This window comes from Gymnoscopelus braueri (assembly GCF_963280865.1).
Source record: "Gymnoscopelus braueri genome assembly, contig: SUPER_24_unloc_1, whole genome shotgun sequence".
NCBI lineage: Eukaryota > Metazoa > Chordata > Actinopteri > Myctophiformes > Myctophidae > Gymnoscopelus > Gymnoscopelus braueri.
The window spans coordinates 883610-910053 of NW_027660989.1; the positions used below are offsets into that span (position 1 = coordinate 883610).

General features: G+C 39.6%; 2 protein-coding genes and 1 long non-coding RNA gene across 5 annotated transcripts in view; all 3 read right to left on the reverse strand.

Annotated features, from left to right (window-relative positions):
- Positions 1 to 26444, reverse strand: part of LOC308080976 (uncharacterized protein) — a 1029623-nt gene that overhangs the window by 849620 nt on the left and 153559 nt on the right. The gene's annotated exons all lie outside the window — the stretch shown is intronic.
- The window catches only part of LOC308080979 (stonustoxin subunit beta-like), a 118337-nt gene that overhangs the window by 15151 nt on the left and 76742 nt on the right, over positions 1 to 26444 (reverse strand). The window lies entirely within an intron of this gene.
- On the reverse strand, positions 1135 to 5897 carry LOC308080983. The gene is made up of 3 exons (XR_013932773.1): positions 5760 to 5897; positions 4398 to 4557; positions 1135 to 1171 (listed from the first exon to the last, which is right to left on the reverse strand). It is a non-coding gene; the product is annotated as an uncharacterized lncRNA (long non-coding RNA).

The window sequence follows — 26444 nt, forward strand, 5'->3', positions numbered from 1 at the left end:
GATAGCAGATCTACAGGCTCACATCTCACCATGATGTGATGCGTTGTGAGCTTGTAGGTCTTCTATTTGTGTGTGTGTGTGTGTGTGTGTGTGTGTGTGTGTGTGTGTGTGTGTGTGTGTGTGTGTGTGTGTGTGTGTGTGTGTGTGTGTGCGTGCGTGTGCGTGTGCGTGTGTGTGTGTGTGTGTGTGTGTGTGTGTGCGTGTGTGTGTGTTCTGCAGTCATCACTACACTACTGATTAATATGTACTCACATGGTGAAAGGTCCTTTCTGGTCTGAGGCTTCAGTGAGTCAGCTTGCGACGTCGAAAGTACACCTGTGTTCAAAGAAGAACTCACATTAATGAAAACATTATCACACTGCCATTTCCTTTATATACACCATCGAAAAGACAAACCCATCTTTGGCATGGTTTTCATTTGTTTTGGTAAAATAGTCTTTAGCAATCTGTAAGAAAATGATGTGTTCATTCTAAATAAACTATAAGAACTATACATAAACTATTACAAATGATTAAATTAAACATTTAGTTCTTGTTGTCTAAACCATACAATAATGTTTTCGAGGCTATGTTGCCAAGTCAATGTCAAATTTGATCATACGATGAGATGACACACCTAGGCATGCATAATCTGAACGTCAAAGGTCTAGATTGACAAGCACATTTGCAATCTAGACGTTATAAATTCTGAAGCGATTTATAACGGCTGCACAGCTGGATTTGCTTCAGCGATATTGGATTGTGCAATTACTGTGAGCAATGTTGGCTATTCTAAGACTGCAGTCCACCCAATGCATGAGGGTTTTGCACAATACAAGACTTGTTGAATGCCGTTAAACATGTTCTTCTTGTTCCCATAACAGCTATAATTATATAATAAATCCTTCAGGCCTAGTTGTTCATTTTGATTGACCTTGATCTATGTAAGTTACTGTGTGTCAGAGCACTATCCAAGACGTTGAATGTGTGTGTGTGTGTGTGTGTGTGTGTGTGTGTGTGTGTGTGTGTGTGTGTGTGTGTGTGTGTGTGTGTGTGTGTGTGTGTGTGTGTGTGTGTGTGTGTGTGTGTGTGTGTGTGTGTGTGTGTGTGTGTGTGTGTGTGTGCTCACATGGTGAAAGGTCCTTTCTGGTCTGAGGCTTCAGTGAGTCAGCTTGCCACCTCGAAAGTACACCTGTGTTCGAAGAAGAAGTCACGTCACACTGCCATTTCCTTTATTAGGCCAGTCAATCTAAGCTTTAAAAAAAAGGGCCCAACCCAAAATAAATTGCAATAGTAATGTAATATAGTTTTTATTGGTCCTAATACCCTCCTACATCATATATTAAAAGTCTTCATTCATGGATTTAGTGGAACAAGTCAAAAGCAAAGTTTTGAGGTTTTAAAGCGGTGTGGTCTTGGTCAAATTGTGTTAAATATTGGAGGGTTTATGTAGAGTTATCCAACATATTTGGTGTCTTTTCTTGAGTATTGGGGGTCAATCTTTCCAATAAAACACTATATTTTAATGTCGGATGCCTTGGGGTAACGGTACTCCCAACACCCATTTGTTTGACACATTTCAATAGTTGTACAAATGACAGCCAAGTAGTCAGGGAATAATTTCATACATCTTGGAATACATAGCTAGAAATAGACATTTCTTGACCAATGTGTTTGTAAAGGTGTCCAGTAACACATTTCAAAAAGGTTTAGATTCATCTGTATTATATTGATAACTGACAGCTCAGTTATTATATGGTTGACTGTCTATCTTTACTACAAAATAGGTTTGTCTTACCTTCCTAGATTTAAAGGGATAGTGTAGTATTATTATTTTGATTTGTATTTTATGTATGGGAGTGTAAATGTGATTCAAAATGTATTTTCCAAGGTATATTTAGCGCAGTGGCATTCACACAAACATTGTTTTTAATCATGTTTGCTAACTGCCCGATTGCTTTTGTTTCCACTGTTGAACTGACTTTATTAATTTATTTCAATTTCTCAAATACTAAGAGATGCTGCTCCACATTTTCAATGGCCTCAGGAGTCAATGTCCCCTTGAGGGCCTGGTACCTCTGTATGGTCCCCGGGGGGAGTGGGAGAGTGTAGCAGTGCTAGGGTCCACCTCGGGTGGGTAGAGGGGTGCATGTTGGTGTTGGAAAAAAAGTCTGCTATGCTAAAAGGAGACCCTGTCCCTTGGTTTAGCTGAATGGGTATATAGCCCCTGTTATGTGTTGAGGTGTCCATGAGAAAGGAGAACGCTGAAAACAGATTTCCCCCCACAGAATTAGCCCTCCCTGTGCCAATGCATTCACTGCCCCTAACCAGACCAAAAAGGTGATTGAGGACCTTGGATGCCAAGTAATGGCTGTCCTCTTCAGTGGAAAGTGCAATGTACCCTGTAACAATGTACTGTAACACCATCAGCTTTGTTGCCTTTAACACCTGAAGGTCTGCCTCAACTGAATCTGCTACCTAACTTCACTGTCTTGCCTGCGGATGGGAAAATAAGAGGGTATGGATGCCATGAACTTAAGGTGGGACCTGTATGAATGTTGCTCCAGACAGTCTCTGGAAGGTAACTGCTCCACTGCCTGCAAGACACTCTGCTGTTCTTGTTGAATAGCCTATATGGATTACCATGTAATAATGTCTATGGGCTGTGTCAGCTTGAGGAATGTGACAATCCATACGTATCTTCCGAGTCTGAGGATGGCAATGAATAGTGACTGTATGATGCAGCATCTTATAATGGGCTGGTAAACCTGTTTTACTGGATTGCTTTACGTATTTACTGGATTGCTTTACGGTGGTTATTTACGTATACTTGTATACATAATAGATAGATACATGCTTCCAAAAATGTTAACCATTTTACATTACATGTGACAGTTATTATGCTAATTTTCTCTACCTACCTATCTATCGATCGATCGATCGATCGATCGATCGATCTATCTATCTATCTATCTATCTATCTATCTATCTATCTATCTATCTATCTATCTATCTATCTATCTATCTATCTATCTATCTATCTATATCTATCACAATGGGACATCACCTTGGGATGGAATCTTGGATTTAGCAATAAATAATTAACTACTGGTGATTTCACTGATTCAGCCCTATCTTGGGTTAGACACCAAAACCACCTTTCTAGGTTGAGAAGTATTTGAGATATAGCTATTTTAAGCACCCTGCATCCATCATGGACACCATCTTGAAAATGAAGCCTTTCCAGAGGATTTATTTTCCTAGATTTTTTGTATGTTATTTAGCATTCCCAATACTACCAGAACACATCCAAAAACCTTTTGTATCAATTTTGGGGGTGTTAAGTGATATGTATTGATATATTAACCTGTAATAGTAATGGTACCCCAAAGTGCACAATTACATTGAGAACATGTTGTATCTGATGACTGTATGTCAAAGAACACCCTAGAAAACTTAGGTAGAGACATAAATTATATGAAATTAGCATGTTCAGAAGCAGAGATATGCTCTAATTTGTGTGACGCTGAAGGCATGAAGGCCCCAAATGTCAACCCCGGAATTTACCTTGATCCACTAAGAATATAATAGGAGATTTTTAATATGTTTTTTGGATGACCCTAAGGGTCATAAAAAACCTTGAACGATTACTATTGCAATTTATTTTGGGACAAACCACAGATTCACTGGACTATTATATATATCATCGAAAAGACAAACCCATCTCTGGCATGGTTTTCATTTGTTTTGGTAAAATAGTCTTTACCAATCTGTAAGAAAATTGTATTCATTCTAAATAAACTATAAGAACTATACATACACTATTAAAAATGATTCAATTACACATTTAGTTCTTGTTGTCTAACACATACACTAATGTTTTCTAGGCTATGTTGTCAAGTCAATGTCAAATTTGATTATACGATGAGATGACACATCTAGGCATGCATAATCTGAATGTCAAAGGTCTAGATTGACATGGTGAGCACGTTTGCAAGCGGAGCGATCATGTCTTTTTCGCGTTTTATCACATCTACAAAAGCTGGTATAACAACTGCTGCACAGCTGGATTTGCTACACTCCAATATTGGATTGTGCTTAGTGGGAGCAATGTTGGCTATTCTGAGACTGCAGTCCACCCCTCTATCACAATGCATGATGATTTTGCACAGTACAAGGCTTGTTGAATGTCGTTCTTCTTGTTCCCAATAACAGCTATAATTATATAATAAATCCTTTAGGCCTAGTTGTTGATTTGATTGACCTTGATCTATTTATGTTACTGTGTGTCAGAGCACTATCCAAGACTAAAAAAAAGACTAAAACATAAGTTGACCATTTGGCAGCAAATTAATTGTGACTTTTGCCACTGTTTAGTATACGATGACTGGTGGACCAATAAAGACACAGCATCTCACCTCTGTCTGATATCTGTGGCCAAGTGGTCTTCAGGATGTCTTCTAGATTGTCTCTTAGACCAGACACAGCATCACTCACATCTGTGAAGGACTTCAGAGGACGCATAACGATACTGGGCAAGGCTTGAGATCCAGTGGACATAGAGAGAGACCTGAAGCTCTGGAGAGAGACACAAGTACAGACAGGATGGAAGAGATCAATAGATTAATACATTGATCAAAACTGTTGTCCGTGTTGCTTAGCTAGTTAATACACACAGGAACTGACTTAGGCCACGTATAGACAACAAAGGTCTCTAGGGAAAACAACAAAGTCCTGTTGCGTTCTCACTTTTTATTCTGCGTTTAGACGGAGGCGCAACAGTGGTTGAAAACGCTGTAGTGTGGATGCCAGGTGGCTAGGTGGCGGTGACACACTACCAGATAGACCAGTCATGCATGCATACTGCATTAACCACTTCCGTTCTCCTTCCTGTCACAGCTGTTTGTTTACATACACCAATGCAGCGTGGTTCTACGCAGGGTTGCCACGTTGCTTGTAAATATTGATATATATATACAGAGCCGACGTGAACCATGACATCATACGTTTTGCGGATTCCCCCGTGTTTCCCGTTTACATGGAGACGCGAGGTGTAGCGTTTTCAAAGATTTCCAGTTTGGAAGGTGTTTTCACTTTGTTGCGGTTTCAACCCCCGGGCCCCGATAACGCTGTTGCCGTCTAAACGGAAGGCACATCTGATATTTTATTTTGCCGTTTTCTCTAGAGACCGTTGTCATCTAAACGGGGCCATGTGTCTTGTAACCTGTGCTTCATGTCATCTGATCATTTGTGCTGTAGAAAAAAACTATGAGTCAAGTTCTCTGGATTTTTGAATAATGACCGCTGAGCTCAATAACAGACTCAGCGCACTTGCTGCGCTGCTTGATTTTGTGCCGTATCCAACATGGCAGCCATGTAAACAATAAATGAATGGACTGCTTTCATTAATGTAAGCAATGAAATCCTACGTTTTGTTCTTACTTTTGGGTCAATTTAATAATTTCTTTACTAAGTAGCCGTGTAATAAACTTCAGGGTGATAAAGACCAATCACCCTGTCTGGGTTTATTTCACAACAATGACCAACTCGCTGTCAATTATTCATTGCATAATGCATTATAAGTATGTTCATAATGCATTATAGACATGGGATTCTTAGGAAGCGTTGCATTTTTCTTACATTTTGTTAGTGTTTTTAGAGATTGGGAAGCAGCCTTTTATTCACTATGAGAAATCTGTCCATATATACTTGAACGTCTTTATGTAAATATTTGTATTCTTTTGTTAGTTTGTGTGTGGGTTATGATTGACCAAAAAAACCTGAATGAAATGGACGTCATCAGTGCTGGACAACTCCTCCAGCTCAGCATTTCTCCTCTCCAGCTGGGCTATCTGCTCCTCCAGCTGCCTCTGGAGTCCCTCAGCATGAGCCACTGCAGTCTGCCGCTGATCTCTGATCAGGTCTTTAACTTCACTGCGCCTTCTCTCAACTGAGACGATCATCTCACAGAAGATCTGGTCACTGGCATCCACTGCTGCTTCTGCAGAACTCTAGTTGACACAGCGAGTAACACAAATGACACATACAGTACAAATGCACACACACACACACACACACACACACACACACACACACACACACACACACACACACACACACACACACACACACACACACACACACACACACACACACACACACACAGGCAGGCGGGCGGGCAGAGAGAGAGACAGACAGACATACAGACACAAACATTATTGTATATTCTATTATATTCTATTTGTAGTTGTTTTAATACAAGAAACATCCCTAACTAGTGACTAGCATGAGATTAGTGAATATTTTGTCTGTCTTGTTCTGTTCTGTTTTGTTTCTGTATTCAAGCTAATAATTCCAACATGGCTAGCCTTGTTTTACAGGTTGCTGCTATGCCAACTTTTGTTGCAATCCGGGCTGGATGTAAATGATGTCATGACCCAATCCAGTTACCCTATTAGCTGTTGCATAGATCTATCATGACTAGAGGTAATATGGGATGAACCCAAGTGCTGATTTGTTGTCTGGGCGAATGGAAGTAACTTGGGATGATTATTTGAATGCTGTGTGAGAGACACAATGATATCGACAGTGGATACTGAAGGAATGTTTTGAGTGTGACACTGCATGAAGTGGATGAAAAGTGGATTTCCAGTTTCCCCCCGTTTGCTGTAATGTTTAGCTACAGTTATGGTCTACATCTTATAAACAAACCACAACGGTACAGTGTCAAACAGGGAGATCGTGCTGGCCCAGGAGTTACAGATGGAGAGACGGATGGTGCAATGGGTACGGGTTTTATCCGATACTGGTGCCAAACCGGTAGTTTACACTAATTCTCTATGTGGTCAAATGCGCATATAGTTTCTTAATGAGACTGACTTACATAACATTTCGCATTGATCGGCAGATGAAGCATTTGTTTTGAATGATATCCACTGCTCGATCAAATGCACCTTCTCTAATCAAACTAAGGATTTCATCAACCCTCTCCCTGACATCATGGACTAACTTTCTAACTTACAGAGGTTACTTACATTTATATTTGAAATGCACTATTCACAGCTCAGGTATGTTGACTATACCGGTACCGTTTTGCAGCACCGAATTCTAGGTCGGGCTGGTACAGTTCTGGAAGCAACGCAAATGGTACAGGTACCAAATTGGTATGGTGAAACATGTATCCAAACCTTGTGATGACTCTGCACAAAAGTAGGCCTACAATTGCCCTGGCCATGACAGGTAAGCAAGCTACAGTGATTGAGTCTTAAACAATACTCAGCAAGTGCCCGGTAGCCTACAAAACAAGTGGTGATTTATCAGATATTACAATTATTTCTCAGGGTTTGGTATGGCTTGAGAGAACTTTAAAAAAAAAAAAATTTTACAGCGAGTCTGGGTACTTTAATGTTTCTGGTGACACTGGGTATAGTGTCTCATCCTAGCATCACCATCTTTCCTACATCCACAGTAAATAATACAATGTCAGGAACTATAAGCATGATTTAAGCATCTTCAGGGTCTCCGACTGGCTCAGGTTTTTCAGTTCCTTCATGAACTCACCTTCAGAGTCTCTATGGACGGTCTCAGGTCGTTCAGTTCCTTCTTTCTCTCCTGGATCTCCTGCTGGACTTTCTGCTGACTCGTCACCACCTGTTTCTGCAAGGAATCAATGTAGGAAGAGTATGATTTCTACCTTTTAAATACACTGTATTGAAATTATTCAGGGTTTACAATATATTGGCATTTACATTACATGGTAATAAGCATCTAAATACAAACAATATAGCAAAAAGCGTGTCAATAAGTGCCATGGATTCAGCTTGTTTTGTCTGGAGTCAAGTGTTCTTTGTCTTTCTAGTTCAGTTTTAATTTGTTTAGAGACCTCCCCAGAGATGGACTCCTGGTATATGACCATGGCACATCGAGTGTTCCGTAATTGAGTGACCACAGTACACACAACAGACCAATGGAACTCCTGATCCATGGCACACATTCTTTCATCAAAAACCCCATACATTGCAACATTATACGTGACATTTACATTAAAATCGATTTGTGCCATCTTCCCCCAAACGTACTGTGACCTCTGACAGTTTACAAGCAGAAAGTTTGATTTCCATCCATGCATCATCTGAAGTCAACATACTAACTTAACCAAAATAAAATTGGTTAAAGGGATATTTCACTTTCAAAAAAAACGTTTGGTCATTTTATCGTCTACTCAGGCCTTTGTGAGCCCCCCCAGACAGTTTTTAAGTTGCTCGATTCAGTATATAGATATTTGATATTCATTTTATCAGACACGCCCCCTTCCTATACAAACTTGTAACTTCAAACTCCATTTTAACCATGATAGATTCATCGAAAACACCTGTCCTTGGTTCTGGTGACTCACCCTGCCCTCCTAATGCGTGAGGGGGCCGTGTTTTTCCGATTCATTTTTTAATGTATTATATTTTATTGTATTTTATTTTTTTCATTTTCCAAAAAAAAAAAAAAAAAAGTTATTGAAAAAACACGGCCCCCTCGCGTATTAGGGGGGCGGAATGAGTCCCCAGAACCAACAACGGGTGTTTTTGATGAATAATGGAGACCCATGAACAATGGGTTTGTATAGGAAGGGGGCGTGTCTGATAAAATGGATATCAAATATCTAAATACTGAATCGAGCAACTTAAAACTGTCTGGGGGCTTGAGTAGGGGCCTGAGTAGACGATAAAATGACCAAAGTTTTTTTTTTAAGTGAAATATCCCTTTAAAGGGGAAGACCACTCATTTTCAACATTTAACTATGTCTTTAATACACCTTAGAGCTGTTGTGTGGAAATAGAAAAGGTGTTGCCTAGAAAAGGATCATTGATTGAGGTCATGTGATCAGTGACATACGCAGGGTGTACTTTTGGCTCCGCCCCTCAGCCAAAAGTACACCCTGCATATGTCACTGATCACATGACCTCAATCGATTATCCAGTTCTAGGCAACATAGAGGGGGGGGGGGCTTTTTTCTTATTTCCACACAACAGCTCTAAGGTGTATTAAAGACATAGTTCAATGTTCAAAATGAGTGGTCTTCCCCTTTAAGTTAGTCTAGCCAGTTAGTCTAGTGGTCTGTTTGTGTCTCTCTGTCTGTATGTTTGTCCAGGGCTAATCTCACTAACCGCCGGACCGATCACAACCAAATTCATTGTGCACACTGCCAGTAGGCTAATTTACAAACTCCACTAATTTATTTCACATACTGTAACGTTTCATACTTTAAAATGTAATTTCATAAATCAATGCCTCCGATTGGGCTGAAACTGTGCCCAACTGTTGAGTCATATGTCATAGATGACCAATGTCATAGACAACTGACTTCAGAGGCTGACCACATGTAGTCCGAGATCCAAATTATCCACATGTTGTTCCTGTGTGGATTCCGAGATTCACATGATTTAAAAAATAATAATTGTATAATAGTCCTAACTATAGGCTCTAGATGTAAGTCATTGTTGAGCCCAGACTTATTATTATCATCAGACAGTGTAAGTATTATTATTTGGGGATGCATGGCTCCTGGTACTTGATCATGATGTGCAAAAGAACAGCATACCATTCTGTTCACTTTATTCAAGTGGATGTGTCCAACAACAAACATGTTGCCACACATCATCCATTCCAATGTCATATTATGCCTCTCACACAGCCCTGAGTAGGCCACCTGGCCTGCAGAGATATGCACTCTGCGTTGTGCTCCTTTCTCGTCTTTGGTTTTAAACAGAAGCTAATAATGACCCCCAAAAACAACCACCTAATTTCTGCTTTGAATAAATGTTTACATGATTATTTCCTTTTTACTTCCACTTTGATCTTTCAAATAATAGACAATATGATGTTCAACATGTAATTGTGGTCCTACCTGTTTGTCAGTCCTCTCTTTTGTAGCTGACACAGTGTAATGTCCTTTATGATGATCCATGGCACACAGCATGCAGATACACTGCTGGTCTGTGCGGCAGTAGACCTTTATGGGCTCATTATGAATGGAACACATCTCCTGCAGTCGGGCAATGGCTCCAACCAGTTTGGCCACAGCAATAGGCCTCGGATTCTCCACAACCTGAAATCAGTAAAGGATCGAGGTCACTCACTGATGACAAAACAACAACAACAACAACAAAACAACAACAGCAGCAGCAACAACAACAACAAAACAACAGCAGCAGCAACAACAGCAACAGCAGCAACAACGGGAATGATGAGGTTCATGATTAAATCACATTGAGAAATGATAGAATGTGCTAGAACACTGTATACACTATATGAACACGGTGGCTCTGACCTTTCCATTCCATACTATGGAGTGTTGACTGTTTATGTAGTTGTACAGTGCAACGTATGCAGACCCCTTTAATATTTTTTTATGGAGTGCAAATGATCAGTACATTAAACGGTACATAACATGCACACGTACGTATTAAAGCCCCAAATATTAACGTTCCTGGTACCACCAGTTCCTTCATTTGAATGTTCCTTCGGTTGGTCAGAACTGTGGAAGATTCCGCAAGCAAGGCTCAGCTTTTTCATCTGCTCAGCCTGCGACACGCTTCCATGACCTTCATGAGCATCTTCCTTTCATGAGCTTAAAGGTTTCATGACGTTCAGTTTTACCACACATTAAAAGTCTTTGTCATGGTCCTTAAAACGTGTGTAGAAAGTTTTAACAAAAAATTCCACTCCATTTATCCATTGCAGGTGTTTTTCTCTCACATTTCTAAAGCCTTTTCAACTGCAATGAAAAAAATTGCCTGCGGGTGTCGCTGGTGAGGGATTTTGCCTGTCAATCATCGCCTCTGCTCCGCCCCCCCCCCCCCAAAGGAAAGGATAGGGGAGGGGAGGGGTGAGGAGGAGAGTGGGCGGGATTAATCGGCTGTGACCTCACTGCCGAAGGGCCAAGCTCAAATTACTTTTCGGAAATGGCCTAAATGTACACAATCTTCATCCTGTTAAGACTGTGTTACACAGAACAAACAATTTTAATCAGTTTAAATTAGATTTTCTAAATATAAGGTCACTAAATCTAAAATCCTTAATTTATGATTATATAGTCGATCATAACCTTGAAATCATGGGACTCTGTGAAACTTGCTTGAAGCTAATGATGATGCACAGCTCCTGATTGATGCATCTCCACCAAATGTTGTGTTTTCCAAAGTAGCCCGCACCACAAAAAAGGTGGGGGTGTTGCACTGATCCATAATTCAAAGTACCCACTAAATCACCCTATCACAGTTTAACGCAATCACCTGGGATACTCTCACTAAACTGGTCTCTACCTCAAAATCTACTACCTGCCTATTAGATCCAATTCCCACCAATCTGTTTAAAGAGCTGCTTTTTTAATTGTAAATGAGTCTCTAAATAGTGGCATTGTTCCCTCAATTTTCAAAACTGCCAAAATTAAACCCCTACTTAAAAAAACGAATTTAGACCCACACACTCTAGCAAACTATAGACCAATATCTAACCTCCCATGTATGTCCAAACTGCTGGAAAGAGTTGTTTCCAGTCAGCTCTCACAAATAATAACCTCTTTGATAGTTTTAAGTCCGGTTTCAGATCCCACCACTCCACAGAAACAGCACTGGTCAAAATCACAAATGACCTATTAATGGAGATGGATGAAGACAGGATCCTGCTGCTCCTAGACCTTATATTAGTGGCGCATTTGATACGGTCGATCACTCCATTCTCCTTGATCGGTTAGAATATCTGGTTGGTATCAGGGGTATCGCACTTGACTGGTTCCGCTCCTACCTCTCATATAGATCACTGCGTATATATTTCAATGACTCAATGTCAGATTACTCTACCGTCAAATATGGTGTACGACAAGGCTCAGTCCACGGTCCAATCATCTTCTGTCTATATATGCTACCATTATTGCATAATTGTATTATTGCATAATTGCTCCGGATGAGCAGGTTGGTGCCTTGCATGGTTTCCTCCGCCATCGGTGTATGCATGTGTGTGTGTGAATGGGTGAATGTAATGCACAATCTGTGTAAAGCGCTTTGGATAAAAGCGCTACATAAATGCACCAATTACCATTTATTTACCATTTACCATTAGCAGACATCTCCAGAAAGTTTGGCATAAACTTCCACTGCTATGCAGACGGCACTCAAATTTACATCCCCATCACAGCAAATGACTCATCTAACCTTATAAACCTCGAAACCTGTTTAACTGAGGTTAAGACATGGATGACCGGAAACTTCCTGCTCCTGAACTCTGGTAAATCAGAGATGATGCTAGTCGGCCCAGCTAAACACACCCATCTGTTCAATAACATAACTTTAAACCTTGATGGCTGCTCAATACAGATAGACAGACACACACATAGACAAGGCTAACATCATTGTTTTAAAGTGAGTGAATGAGTTTAGAATGCATCATGTATTGTTTTAAAGTGAGTGAATGAGTTTAGAATGCATCATGTATTGTTTTAAAGTGAGTGAATGAGTTTAGAATGCATCATGTGTTCTTTACCAGCTCCTTTTGCACTTGGTGGACGGCGTCAATAATCCCACTCCTGTGCTTCTCAAACAGGCCTTCTGTCACATCAGTGCATTCTGGGAACAACACAGACACAAAGTTGATTCAGCTGCTCAGACCAAGCCACCAGGACTGCGGTGGATTTTTAAAGCAGTGTCCAAATCTGGTATTGCAAGATTTCTCTACTGCGCATGCTTTAAGCCCCCAGCATTGAGAGGGGAAAGTGATGCTTGAGTGGCCTGGTGGCCGACTCTCGAAGTGCAGCTTACCACAACTGGGACCGGATACACGAACGAGCGAAAACGGTTTAGACCAATAGGCTCGACTCACAAGCTTGCACAAGGTGTTGGTCACAGAGGTGACACTACTGTGTGTGTGTATATATATATATATATATATATATATATATATATATATATATATATATATATATATATACATATATATATATATATATGTGTGTGACTGAAGTGACATATATGACTTCACTTCACTGAAGTAAAGTCATTGTCCTTGAATGAGGTTACCCTCAACCACGTACTACAAACTAGCACCTACCTGTTTGACCCCATCAACATCCTAGCAATCGTCTCTTAGATGATAGTACTAACTGCCTAACGACACCAAATATAATCTGCTAAACTACTTTTAATGTGCACACTTGTGCTGTTTATTTTAAACATGTATGCTTTTAAATCAATATTTTACAAATTGCTGATTCGATGTATAGTCTTTGTACACAAAAGCTATTCATACTGAGCATATTTTCTTCATATGTGCTTTCAACGAGCCCACACAGTTTCTCCAAGAGCTGTTTCTTTCTACTTTTATCCTGTTCTACCAACGTTTCTACTCTATTATTTTCTCTTACATGTTCTGGTTTAGTGCCATTTAATGTCTCTCCTGTTGGTGAGCAGTTCACCAGTTTCTAGATGGGAAGTATAAAACCATTAAACTTCCCAACAAGTGATGCTAGTTGCAGGACAGTCTTCTCACCTTTAAAAGAGGGCCTTTGGTCGGGATTTTGGTTCCAGCACCTCACCATGAGTTTTACTAGCTCCTCCAGCCCTGGGGCCTGCATTGTTTTAACATCCTCTAGGGATGGCCTTACTACGTTGGAAACTTCATACCTTCCAATGATGTGACCAGGGTCTGAGAGAGTGGAGAGGAAGATGCATGATTTCATGGGTTGGGACATAGAGAAGAGAAACCTTAGTAATACACAGAATGGATACTTGTCAAATTGTGTTTCTAATTATTAGTATTGTTACATTCATATTAAGTCAAATAATGGAATCTGTGAGGCTGAGACAATGAGTGATTAAAGGGACTGTGTCCACCAAGATTATTATTATATATTTTGTCGCTGAGCGTAGCGTATGTTTTAAATTATTTACTATGAGAGCACTCCAGCAGCATGATGAGGCGCTGATCATTTATATTGCTCAGATAATTGTTATAATTTTGTCGGGTGCTTGGGGGTGTTTTTAGGCAAGCACCTTAGCGTTTTCAGCCGGGAAAAATAAATGTCTTGGTGGGCACTGCCTCTAAAGTAGGGAGAAATTGATGGAGAGGACAAAAACTGGGGACTTGTTAGGAGAAAGCAAGAAAAGATTAGGAAGAGAGAGAGAGAGAATTACTCACTTAAAATGGTCCACACCAGTATGGCGTAACTAAAATAAAAAGAGACATTGATCAGCAATTAGTTTACATATCCACATACTGTATCACACATGGGACAGACAGTATTAGCAACTCATTCTCAGCATTAGTGTTTTACAAGTACCAACACACAACATTGCTAAATGGCAACAGGATAAAAACCTCTGCCTAAACCTGGATTTATCACTGTACATCTGCACATATGAAATGTGTTTAGTTTGCACATAAGTACTTACATGTATCTACTTCCTCTGTAACAAAACATCTAACGAAACAGATAGATCAACATGACTATTGATTCTTCTACTTGCTGGTATGGAGCCTATCCACTGTAGCTAAGCAGCCGTGAATGCATTATGTTGGATATTCACGGGACTTTGCAGTGACACACAGCTGACTTTTTACATTCCAGTCACACAGAAAATGTCACAGGGAACGATGAATACCTGTAGACATCATAGGCACGCGTGGCCGGGCCTAACTCTGGAGGCGCGAAGAAGGGTGTATTCACCCCCTTGAGATCATTGTGTGTATCACAGTTGGCATACTTGGCAAGTCCAAAGTCAGTGATCTGAATGAATGAATAAAACATAAATTACACACACACACACAGAGAGAGAGAGAGAGAGAGAGAGAGAGAGAGAGAGAGAGAGAGAGAGAGAGAGAGAGAGAGAGAGAGAGAGAGAGAGAGAGACAGAGAGACAGAGAGACAGACAGAGAGACAGAGAGAGAGAGAGAGAGAGAGAGAGAGAGAGAGAGAGAGAGAGATTGCAATACTACTGTGACAACAGCCAGGCAAGCTCCACCAGAGAATCAAGATGGGCACTTTTTGATGCGCTTGTGCCTGTGGCACACGTGGTCTTTGGTGTGGCTATTCTGATGGTTGACCCCTGACCAGTGTTGGAGCCAAGTTTGGTGTGGATCGGAGCAACGGTGCGCCTCCCAGGTCTGCATGTTACGTTTGTGACGTCCACCCACCGTCCGCCCACCCACCGTCGACCTACTTGCCAATTTAAATATAGGTTATGTATATGTCACAGGGAAATTGTCATTCCAGGGAAATTGAAAAAGGAGCGCTTGTTTTTAGGCGTGGGGCTTCTGTGCGAGGCAGGGTTTTTTCGAGACAGGGTTTTTTACGTGAGGCGCTCCTCCTCGCGAGGAGGAGGAGGAGGCGCGAGGCGGGGCTTTGATGCGAGGCGGACCTGGCTTTTGTTGTTCCCCCCCACATAGCAACCAGGAAGCTACGCTAGGGGAACGCTGAACACACGTTCACACGCATACGTGATAATAGTTATTGTCCATGACGGAGGCGCGCCGACTTAGCAGAGCTTGAGGCGCGAGTGCCCGCGCCGACCAGCCGATGGTCTGCTAGTCGAATCAGCGCCGTCCGAGTTGTAAACCGATAGGGGTAGAATAGATCTTTTCATGGATTACTGTCCACGTGTACGTGTGTGTCGTGGATAAACTAAAACAAATGTTAAAAGCCAGAACACAATAAAATTATCTTAACAGTCATGCTTTCAATAAACCAAATTGAAAGCATGAGCGTGTGCGCGCACGCGCGTGAGTGCGTGCACACGCATGCACGTTCATGTCTATGCACGTCTATGCACGTTGCATAAACGTTCTAGTCTAGTGTGGCTTGCATTGCCCTCTAGTGTTGGTTCTACAGAATTGCCTGGCGGGGTGAAAACGAGCGCTCCTTTTATAATTTCCCTGGAATGCCAATTTCCCTGTAACATATACAGTAGGTGGCCAGTGACTTTGGCCAGTTTCACTTTCAAAACCTTTGCATCATGCATGTCACACAAACAGAATGCAATGTGTTTTGTTGATATAGCAAGTTTGTTCATATAGAGTCCTATCCAGAAATCCACCATTTAACTGCCAAAATCCACATTATCAAAACCATTGGTGTTGTGTGCTGGATTTTAACGAACATCATCTCAGGTCACACCCTCCATGCAGGAGGTGTGGAAGGAAAATGGCCAAGTTCACTGGCCACCTACTGTATATACCTGAAAAAGACCAAGGTCTTTACGTTGTATTATTGCTGCTGAGCTGTGAATACAATTGGAGCATTTAAAAGTGAGTTGCAAGCCCCCATCTTGTTTTTCAAGAGGTAATCACAAACATAACATCCAGATTGTATTGGCCTAGAGGAGATCACAAACATATTATTGTCTATGTCAAGATACACAGTGTATAGCAATAATTGTGTCTAATCAGTTGAACTTGTTCTGTAGCTGAAGCCGACAGACACAACAAAACCCCTATAGTCTCAGCCCCTCCTCCTCGCTCACAACTGCTTACTTTCAGTGATGACGTTAACTAAACAAATTAAAAAATAAATACAAAAAATGCAATACTACTACTAAAACTACTATTATTACTACTACTACTACTACTACTACTACTACTACTACGAATAATAATAATAATAATAATAATAATAATAATAATAATAATAATAATAATAATAAGGGTAAATGTAATAATAATAATAATAATAATAATAATAATAATAAGGGTAATAATAATAATAATAATAATAAAAGTACATCGCTGTAACCCCTTCAACTAACTTAAACCCATGGTACGCATCACATAACTTTGCTATTTTGGTAATGTGTTTTTTGCCCCCAGCCCCACCCACAGGGCACATAATCCTTTGAGGGCTTATGGCTCAACTGATGGGCACAATTGCCATGGCCATCTTGGCCACCAAAACATTCCTGACCTGGTCCAGGGAAGGTTCCCAGAGTGATACAAGGGAGCTGGACACATACCTTTTTTTGTTTTTTGCTTCACACAATAACAGAATGGAGATTAGCATGAACAGTGCCAGAAGAGGGACATGCTTGACTCATGGTAATCCCCCCCAGAAAGGGACTCACCTTGACATTTAGGCAAGCGTCCAGCAGTATGTTTTGAGGCTTCAGGTCCTTGTGGATGAGAGCAGGTTCGAGACTGTGAAGGTACCTCATGCCCAGAGCCACTTGGTGAGCCAGTCGAAAGACCAGAGGCCAGGGTAGCAGATGGTTTAGTTGGTCCTGGTGAGGGTTTGGATCAAACAAAAACGTTTAATTCACAATATCAGAGACACAAATACAAAATATAGCTGCAAGCAGCGATTCAGGGACCAAGGAATGCAACAGGAAATGTGGAAAATGCAATATGTGCAACAAGCCATTGAAACAGAATGGATTGAACTTGAGCGAGAGGAGCCTGTATATTTAACAAATGATTATTCTAAACAGCTGAGCAGAGTGCTGAGGGATTGGGGATATTGTCTCTGTATTGTGTTGCTTATAATGCAAAAGTGATGTTTGGACAACATTTGTAGGAGTAATATAAAAAAGGTGTTGCAAAAATTCTATTAAATTAGTAAAAATACTTGAAAGTTGTTGAGAGTAATTTTTTTTAAATTGTGTTAAAATTAGTAAAAATACTTAAAAGGACATAAAATTAGTAAAAATACTTAAAAGTTGTTAAAATTAGTACAAATAAGTTATACATTGATACATTTTTGTTTTAAGTAAATACAATTAGTAAAAATATTGTACATTTATTCTGCTGCTGCTCCACATGCAGTGTTGCACTATTACTGTACTCTATTTGAGTAAAAGTACTTACAAGTAATTAAAGTCAGTTAAAACACTTTCTTAGAAATGTTATGTTATACCATTATTATTATTATTATTATTATTATTATTATTATTATTATTATTATTATTATTATTATTATTATTATTATTATTATTATATAAACCAATGCCTCCAAAAAAAGGGAAGAAAGCTGACCTGCAAGGAGAAGAGGGATCCTCCCTCCATAAGTTCCATGACCAGACCCACACATTTGAAGGCGGGGGGTCTAAGGCCCTTGAAGACCCCCAGGGCCCTTATGATAAAGGGGGACTCTGCACGTTGCATCACCTCATACTCATGAGCCAAATCCTCCTCATCGCTCGATCTGAAGATGACACATGACATATATCATAATCAGCATCACCATCCCTTGAAACACTGAATTGTCCCTTATTTGGAAACTAAAAGACGTGTTCCTTATTGAACTGATAAGGGACATACTTTGTTCCTTATTTTTGGAAATCAATCAATGTTAACAGGTTGTTAACTACTTAAGCCCTCTAGAATTGTGTTGTGAGCTTATATATCTGCTACTTTCACTATTGTTTATTTGTTCTCATCTTTGAATTGTATAGCAAAGAATCAATTTCAATGCAGCAATATTAAAAAGAAAATGTTATTAGGAATTTGTACTTTGGATTACTTAAGAAGCCTATTTTCAAAAACATGTTTTGGGTCATTTTAATGTCTACTCAGGCTTTTGTGTGCCCCCCAGACAGTTGATATTTTATATTCATTTAATGAGACATACTCCTATACAAACCCATTGTAACTCCATTTTAACCAGGTTAAATTCATTAAAAACACTCGTCCTTGTTTCTGGTAAATTATATTGTCATTTTAATGCATGAGGGGGCAGTGTTTTTTCAATAAATGTTTTCATAACTTTTTTTCTTTGGAAAATGAAATAAATAAATAGTAATTGAAAAAAACACAGACCACTCACATATTAGAAGGACAATATCAGTCACCAGGACCATGGACGGGTGTTTAATATGGACTTTGAATGTCCAATTCCTATTATTATATTATGTTATATTATTATTATATTATTAAACACGTATTGAGTATCAATATGTGTTTAAAAAACGTACATTAACACACTCACTAATCTTGTCTTCCTAGAGGGTGTTTCTGATAAGATGAATATCTAAACACTGAATCAACCTATTTAAACCCTGTCTGGGGTGCTCACAAAAGCCTGATACATTAAAATGACTCCAAACAAGTTTGAAAGTGAAATATCCCTTTCCCTATTTGGTAGCACTTGCTATGCACCCTATGTGTATAACGCATAATTAACATACTTATAAGGCATTATAATCTGCTCATAACTCTGTATAATCAGATTTATAAGTGCTCATAAATACTCATAATGCTTTATAACCATAACCATAACACATTATAAGGCATTTTATAATGACTTATACGTATCAAGTGTTATAATACTTCTTAATTGCTGCCAAATTGGTAACAGTTGCTATGCATCCCAAATTAATTATCATAGTTATAATCCATTATAATCAATTGATAATGCTTTATTATCACTGTTATAATGTGTCATAACCATTATAATGCATTATTATAATGCATTATACTACGATTATAAGTTATTATAAGTGGACATTTGTTACTTTATGAAAATTTTATAAGGCTTTATAATCACATGTATAATGCCTTATTATCACTTATAAGGCATTATACTGTGATTATAAGTTATTATAAAGTGAACATTTGTGACATTATGATCATTTTATAAGCTGGCATTTTCATCGCCTTTAAATCACTGTTATAATGCATTATAATTACTGTTATAATGCATTATACTATGATCATAAGTTATTATAAGTGGCCATTTGTTACTTTATGATTTAATAATGCTGTATTATAACGTCTAAAATGCATTATACTCACTGTCGTAACGCATTTTAATCACTGTTATAATGCCTTATTATCACTGATAATAAATGATTGATTATATAGGATTATAACAATGAGAATTTTTGGGTTGCATAGCAAGTGTTACCAAGTGGGTAGCAATTATGAAGTATTATAATACTTGACATTATAAGTCATTATAACATGCTGTATAATGTTTTATGATTGCATTATACGTTGTTATGAATATGTATAACTGCAATCATCACGTGTTATAAGCATAATACAATGCATTGATACTTGAACTTATAAGTCATTATAACAAGCTTTATAATGTGTTATGGTTATGGTTATAAAGCATTATGAGTATGTATGAGCTCTTATAAATATGATTATACAGGGTTATGAGCAGATTATAATGCCTTATAAGTATGTTCATGATGCGTTATACACATAGGATGCATAGCAAGTGCTACCATTTGACCAGGAGTATATACTGACTTAAATACAGGAGTTGAGTGCTTTGTCCTCCACTGGCTTTTCCACTTACTTTAATAATTTAATGGCTACGTCTCGTCCCCACCGATGATGCCTGGCCTTGTAGACTTGACTAAATCCACCTGAACCAATCACCAACCAGCTCTGCTCGAAACTGTTCTCATCCATCACTTTACTGGAGTTCGCCTGTGCCATTGTTCACTGAAGAGAGGGAAGGAAGATTGTAATGGCAGCTCATTCATGTAACACACAAAAATTATAATATATATATATATATATATACATATATATACGTGTATGCGTGTGATGTAAACTCATTGAATCATCAGATTAATGTGTGTCTATATGTGTCATTAGACCTCATTATGTCAAAACTCAAATAAAAGAGTAAAAAAAAAAAAAATAGCAGATCTTGTACATTTTGAAAATTTTACTTTTGAACTGTAAGTACATTTTGTTGCCAATACTTTTGTACTTTTACTCAAGTAAGTCATTTTGCCTGCAGGACTTTTGCTTTTAACATCACATTTGTATATTGCAGTATTGCTACTTTTGTTTGAATAAAAAAAATCGGATTACTTATTCCACTTCTGGTCATACAGTTGTATTGTACGATGTAACACGGTCAGTGCTGGCAGATGTACGATAATTATTGTATTTGTACGATAAATGAACCCTCTATATGATGAATAATGCTAAAAAAGTCAGATCATTTCACCATTTCTCAAAAAAGGTGCACAAAATACCAAATTCCTTGTCTGCTGATTTGGCTTTTCACAATACGGATTGGAAAAATAAAACAATCTGACTTTAGATCTGCACTTGAAGTCATGAAGTTAATGATCAAGTCATTTTTCCTTAAGTAGGAGTCTCAAACAAGGTTGTTTCTTACAATAAATACGCAATTTGTGTGAAATGTATGATAGTTTTCTTCACAATAGGAATTGTAATGCTTCAAGTAGATTATTTAACATTTCCTATCTGGCAACATTGAACACAATAAAATGTTTCTTTGGTTTCCTGCCAATTCAATTCAAATCAAATCAAATCAAATCAAATCAAATCAAATCAAATCAAATCAAATCAATTCAATTCAATTCAATTCAATTCAATTCAATTCAATTCAATTCAATTCAATTCAATTCAATTCAATTCAATTCAATTCAATGTGTCTACTGTCCTTACCTACAAGTCCTGATGAATCCAACGTCCTTGTCTGTGGAAATGTAAATGTAATTGCAATGTTGAATGTCTTAGTTGCAGTCAGTCACAGTGTCATGCAGGCTTGATACTAAAATGTGTTTCTATTACCTGCTCATATAATGAGCCCAGCTGGGCGGAGATACATTGATAGAGGGATACAAACAAACTAATGAAGCTCCTCCCACGCTTGGGTCATTGGGTGATGATGTCATTGTAAACTGATTGAATCTTCAGATGTGTGTGTGTCTATATGTGTCATTAGAATGCAGTATAGGCCATATGTCAGTTACCCCCCATAAAACACACAGAGAAGATTTGAAGATGATCACGTTTTCGTACTTTTACTTTGATGCCAATACCTTGTTACTTTTACACGAGCACAATTTTGAATACATGCCCTGTACTTGTATTACTACTTTTATTTCAACATTGTGGTATTGCTACTTTTATTTCAACATTGTGGTATTGCTACTTTTACTGAAGTAAACATAAACAATATAGGAGCCTAGCAGAAATGTTAAGTTTTTAACTTTTAATAGCATTTGACTCTTAAAAAATTGTTTTGGGCGTTTTTGGTCATTCTGAAAGGGTGCAAATTGAACCAAATGGACCATTACGGGTCCATTTGGTTCCATGGTCAAGTCACTGCTGTAATTTTGTATAGCCTGATGAAATAACACAAATTGTGTTGCTTTTGACATAGGCCTACTACTGTATTATGTTTACTATTCTTACCGTTATTCTACTCTTGTTGAATATTGGTATTGGCATATTGACTATTGGTAAGCTAATTTGATGACAAAATAAGACATCATTGTCCATAGTCCTTGTGACTGTTGTATTGAGGGAAACATTTTGTTGACAAGATTTGATGGTATGTTGTATGTAGGGAATAGAAACGCACTGGACTGGATATAGAACTTTTGTGTGACTGTAGGTATATGGAATAATGATTTTCAGTGATTACTTTGCCAATGTGGAAAGGAATAATGCTGTAACTGTTGAATTCATATGGATTGCTCCTGTGACATACTGTACAGTAGAAGTGAGTGTTGTAGTGACTACTGCTGTCGGCCTACAGTGTATGTTTGTATATATTTTTTTTTTTTCAAGAAACATCTCAGACAAAATTGACTATGATTATGGTCTGAGGCACTGTCAGTGCCACAAGGCATGTGTGTGAGTGCGGGCGGCACACACGTTCGTGTTCATGTAGCCTATATTTGGGTAGGGTGGCCTGAAAGAGTGTCTGACTCCCGGCCTGAATTACAGGGCCAGTCCGGGCCGGACATTTATACATATATACATATGTACATATATACATATATACATATATACATATATACATATATACATATATACATATATACATATATACATATATACATACTAACATACTAACATACTAACATGCTAACATACTAACATACTAACATACTATATAATACAAAAATTGAATGAGTTAGAGCTGTGACATGACAACAATGCCCTCTCTTTCATAGAGTACAAAGGTCTGATTCACAGTCCTTTGACAATGTGTGATCAAAGTGTTTCCAGTTGATTACATCTGGCTGTTGGTTAAAATTGAGATAGACCAGTGGTGTAAAGTAACTAAGTACATTTACTCAAGTACTGTACTTAAGTACAGTTTTGAGGTACTTTTACTTTACTGGACTATTTCCAATTGTATATACTTTTACTTCTACTCCACTACATCTCAGAGGCAAATATTGTACTTTTACTCCACTGCAATTATTTGAAAACTTGAGTTACTAGTTACTTTGCAGATATAAATCATTACATTATAAAACACTCATTAACCACTTTATCCATATTTTATACATAGGCTATTTGAAAATAGCCGATCTACAAGCTCACTGAGCTTATGACGAAAGCTGTACACAGAACAGACTGAACAGACTCAACTGTTGATAGCCTATTATAGAAAGCATGTCTAGAAAGCAAGCTTCAACAACATACATTAAAATCAGTCTTTCTAAAGGACTGCCTGCCTTATAGACTAGACTGGAGCAGACGGATAGACATGGATCGGGAGCACGCCTCCCGTGTCAAATTCAGCACAGGCAGGTTGGCCAAAATAATTGGTTGAAAAGGTTGATTAGACAAAATGTATTTGGCCGCGGACCCTCAAAATGTTTCATTCCAGGGACCCCCAGAAGCAAATATTTGAGTTACAAATGTTCCCTTTAAAATATGTTAAATTCAAAGATTTGCACAAATCTTCATGATAAAAAAAAAATAGCAGATATACAAGCTCATAGCGCGACACTTGGTGACGCGCTATGAGCTTGTAGATCTGCTATTTTTGAATAGCCAAAGTATAAAATATGGACAAGTAAGACGCGCGAACAAAATATTGTGTATTTACGGACTTGTAATCCGTGTTATTTCCCCGTGATGGGGAGAGAACATTGACTGTGTGTTTGTGTTTGTTTGTGTGTGTGTGTGTGTGTGTGTGTGTGTGTGTGTGTGTGTGTGTGTGTGTGTGTGTGTGTGTGTTTGCAGGCTGTTGTGCATTTTAATCAGAGCATTGTCTAAATTCCTGCACTCTGGCGCCCTCTGGGGGCCGAAGGAGCGGCAGCACCCGTGACAGTACCCCCTCCCGCCCACAGGACGCCTCCGGGCGTCCCACAACTGGACCGGGGGGGGGGGGGACGACGGGCCAGAACCTCTGGGGGGAAGGAGGACAGGGACAGGGATAGGGCCAGGGGGGAGGGGGGAGTCGCAGAGGGCGCAGGCAGGACAGGACGGTCCTGCCTGCGCAGGCAGGCAGGCAGGACTGCCTGGACGGTCAGTCTGGACGGTCGCCGCATCCAGCCGAACAGCGGCAGGGGGGACCCGGACGGCAGGCGAAGATCCAGGACAGAGACGTAGGGATCGAGGCCAGAACGGCCGCCGGGAACCAGCCGGACAGCAGGTGCAGAGCCGGGGGGGGGGAGGGGTGTGTGTGGAACCAAGGCAGAAGAGAAGAGGCCCCGGACAGCGACGACCGGGAAACGGGTCACGAGCGGCCCTGCCGAGACCGCGAACTAGCACGGAGGGACCGGACGCCGCACCTGGAAACTGGCGGCGCCCCTCCGGGTTCTCGCCGGGCGAAGAAGGAGCTGGAGATAGGACAGGAAGATAGAGAAAACAGGGGGAAAAGACAAGGCAGAGACGGTGAACCAAAAACCACAACTGAACGAAAAACAACACTCAGAACAGAGCGCGACTAAAAAACTAAACCAGAACTTAACTTCTTGGGACGCGGGGGCCTCACCGGACAGTCGTTGATGTAGTGGGCCGCAGTATAGACAGAGGCCCAGCCGGAGCCGCCGCTGCTTCTCAGTCTTGTCCATGGTCAGTCTTCTCAGTCACTTGTCCATGGTCCCCGGCGGGGAGCGGCCCCGGCGGGACCTCCCTCACAGGAGAAGGGACTGGAGACGACACAGGACCAGGACGGCGATGTCTCGCCACGGACGGGGACTGCCCGCGGTGACAGTATAATCGTCCCCGAGGTGACGATTATACTGTCACGGTTGGAACACGACAGGACGGGCTGGACCCAAGTGCAGGACACAAACACGGTTGGATAATAGAGAAAATGGGTTTTACTAGGAAATAATACACAACAGAGATACTCTTCACAGACAGAGGGAAAACATGTAAACATACACAGCACTGGCAAACACAACGCAACAGGGAAATATTGTTCTTTTACTCCACTACAATTATTTGAAAACGCAAACATTTTAGTACCTTTACTTTTGGTACTTTGAGTATATGTTGATGCCAATACTTTTGTACTTTTACTCAAGTAACATTTTTAACACAGGCCTTTTACTTGTAAACAGAGTATTTTTATATTGTGGTATTGCTACTTTACTTGAGTAAAATATTTGAGTACTTCTTCCACCACTGAAGAACAATAATTAAAGAACAGAGGATAATCTTTTTTTTCTCTCTCTCAATCATTATCATACAATACAGCTGTGTTTCGACCAGGGTTGCCAGATTTTGCGAGAGATATAAGCAATCAGGTCTATGAAAACAAGCCCAAGCAATCAGTTCTATGAAAAAAAGCTCAACAGACGTGACAACTATAGGCCACATGAGCACTTTAAACCTGCTTAAACCTATAAGCTCTCAACAAATAAAAAACAGCCTGCAACTAATATTTACAAGCAACTTTACAGACAAACAGGTCGCTTATAATAACTAGACATGGCGACGCTGGTCGCGACGCAATCCCTTCATTTCAATCAGTGAGACAGGACATGGTGGTCAACTGTATGCTAATGACCATGTCCATGGCTTCCAGAACAAGTTTGGCGACTATACTTTCACAGTCAGGTACAGTCAGTGGCAAGAGGGGGTGGGGGGAGATACAGAACTGCCTCAGTGCCTAGCTCTTATCTATGGGGAAGCTGCCAGCACCGATGCTTTTTTTTTTCTTTCTTTTTTTCTTCTTCCCATTAAAGGTTGGAGTACATAAAGCACAGAGTAAAAATCCCATAATAATTTGGAAAGACTATGTCGTCGCACGACTAGTTACCACAAAAAGGTAGTGGCGTTACAGCGGTACGGTCCCTAAAGCATTGGTTATCAAAGTGGGGTCCTTGGGGGGGTTCTAGGGGGTCCCCAGCAAAATATGTTAATATTGCATCACACTAATTTTAACCACTTTAACCTTTTATACTTTGGCTATTCAAAATATTTATTTTCTTTTTTTCCTTTATTTATTCAGGGAAACCCATTGAGAGCAGCAAGCTCTCTTTTTCAAGGACGTCCTGATAACAAACATTTGAATCACATTACTATGTCACAATTAATTTAACAATAAAGCAAAAAAGAAAAGCAGAAGCATAAAACAACATTAAAATAATCACAAAAGGCGGTGAATCAGACAATACAGTGAGGACATGGAACACAGAGATTTAAAATCAGATGCAAATAAACAGTGTAACATGAAACAGGTGCAGTCACTATGTAGTGTGTCCTATTATTTTTCTTGATCAATAAACATAATTACATGAGTT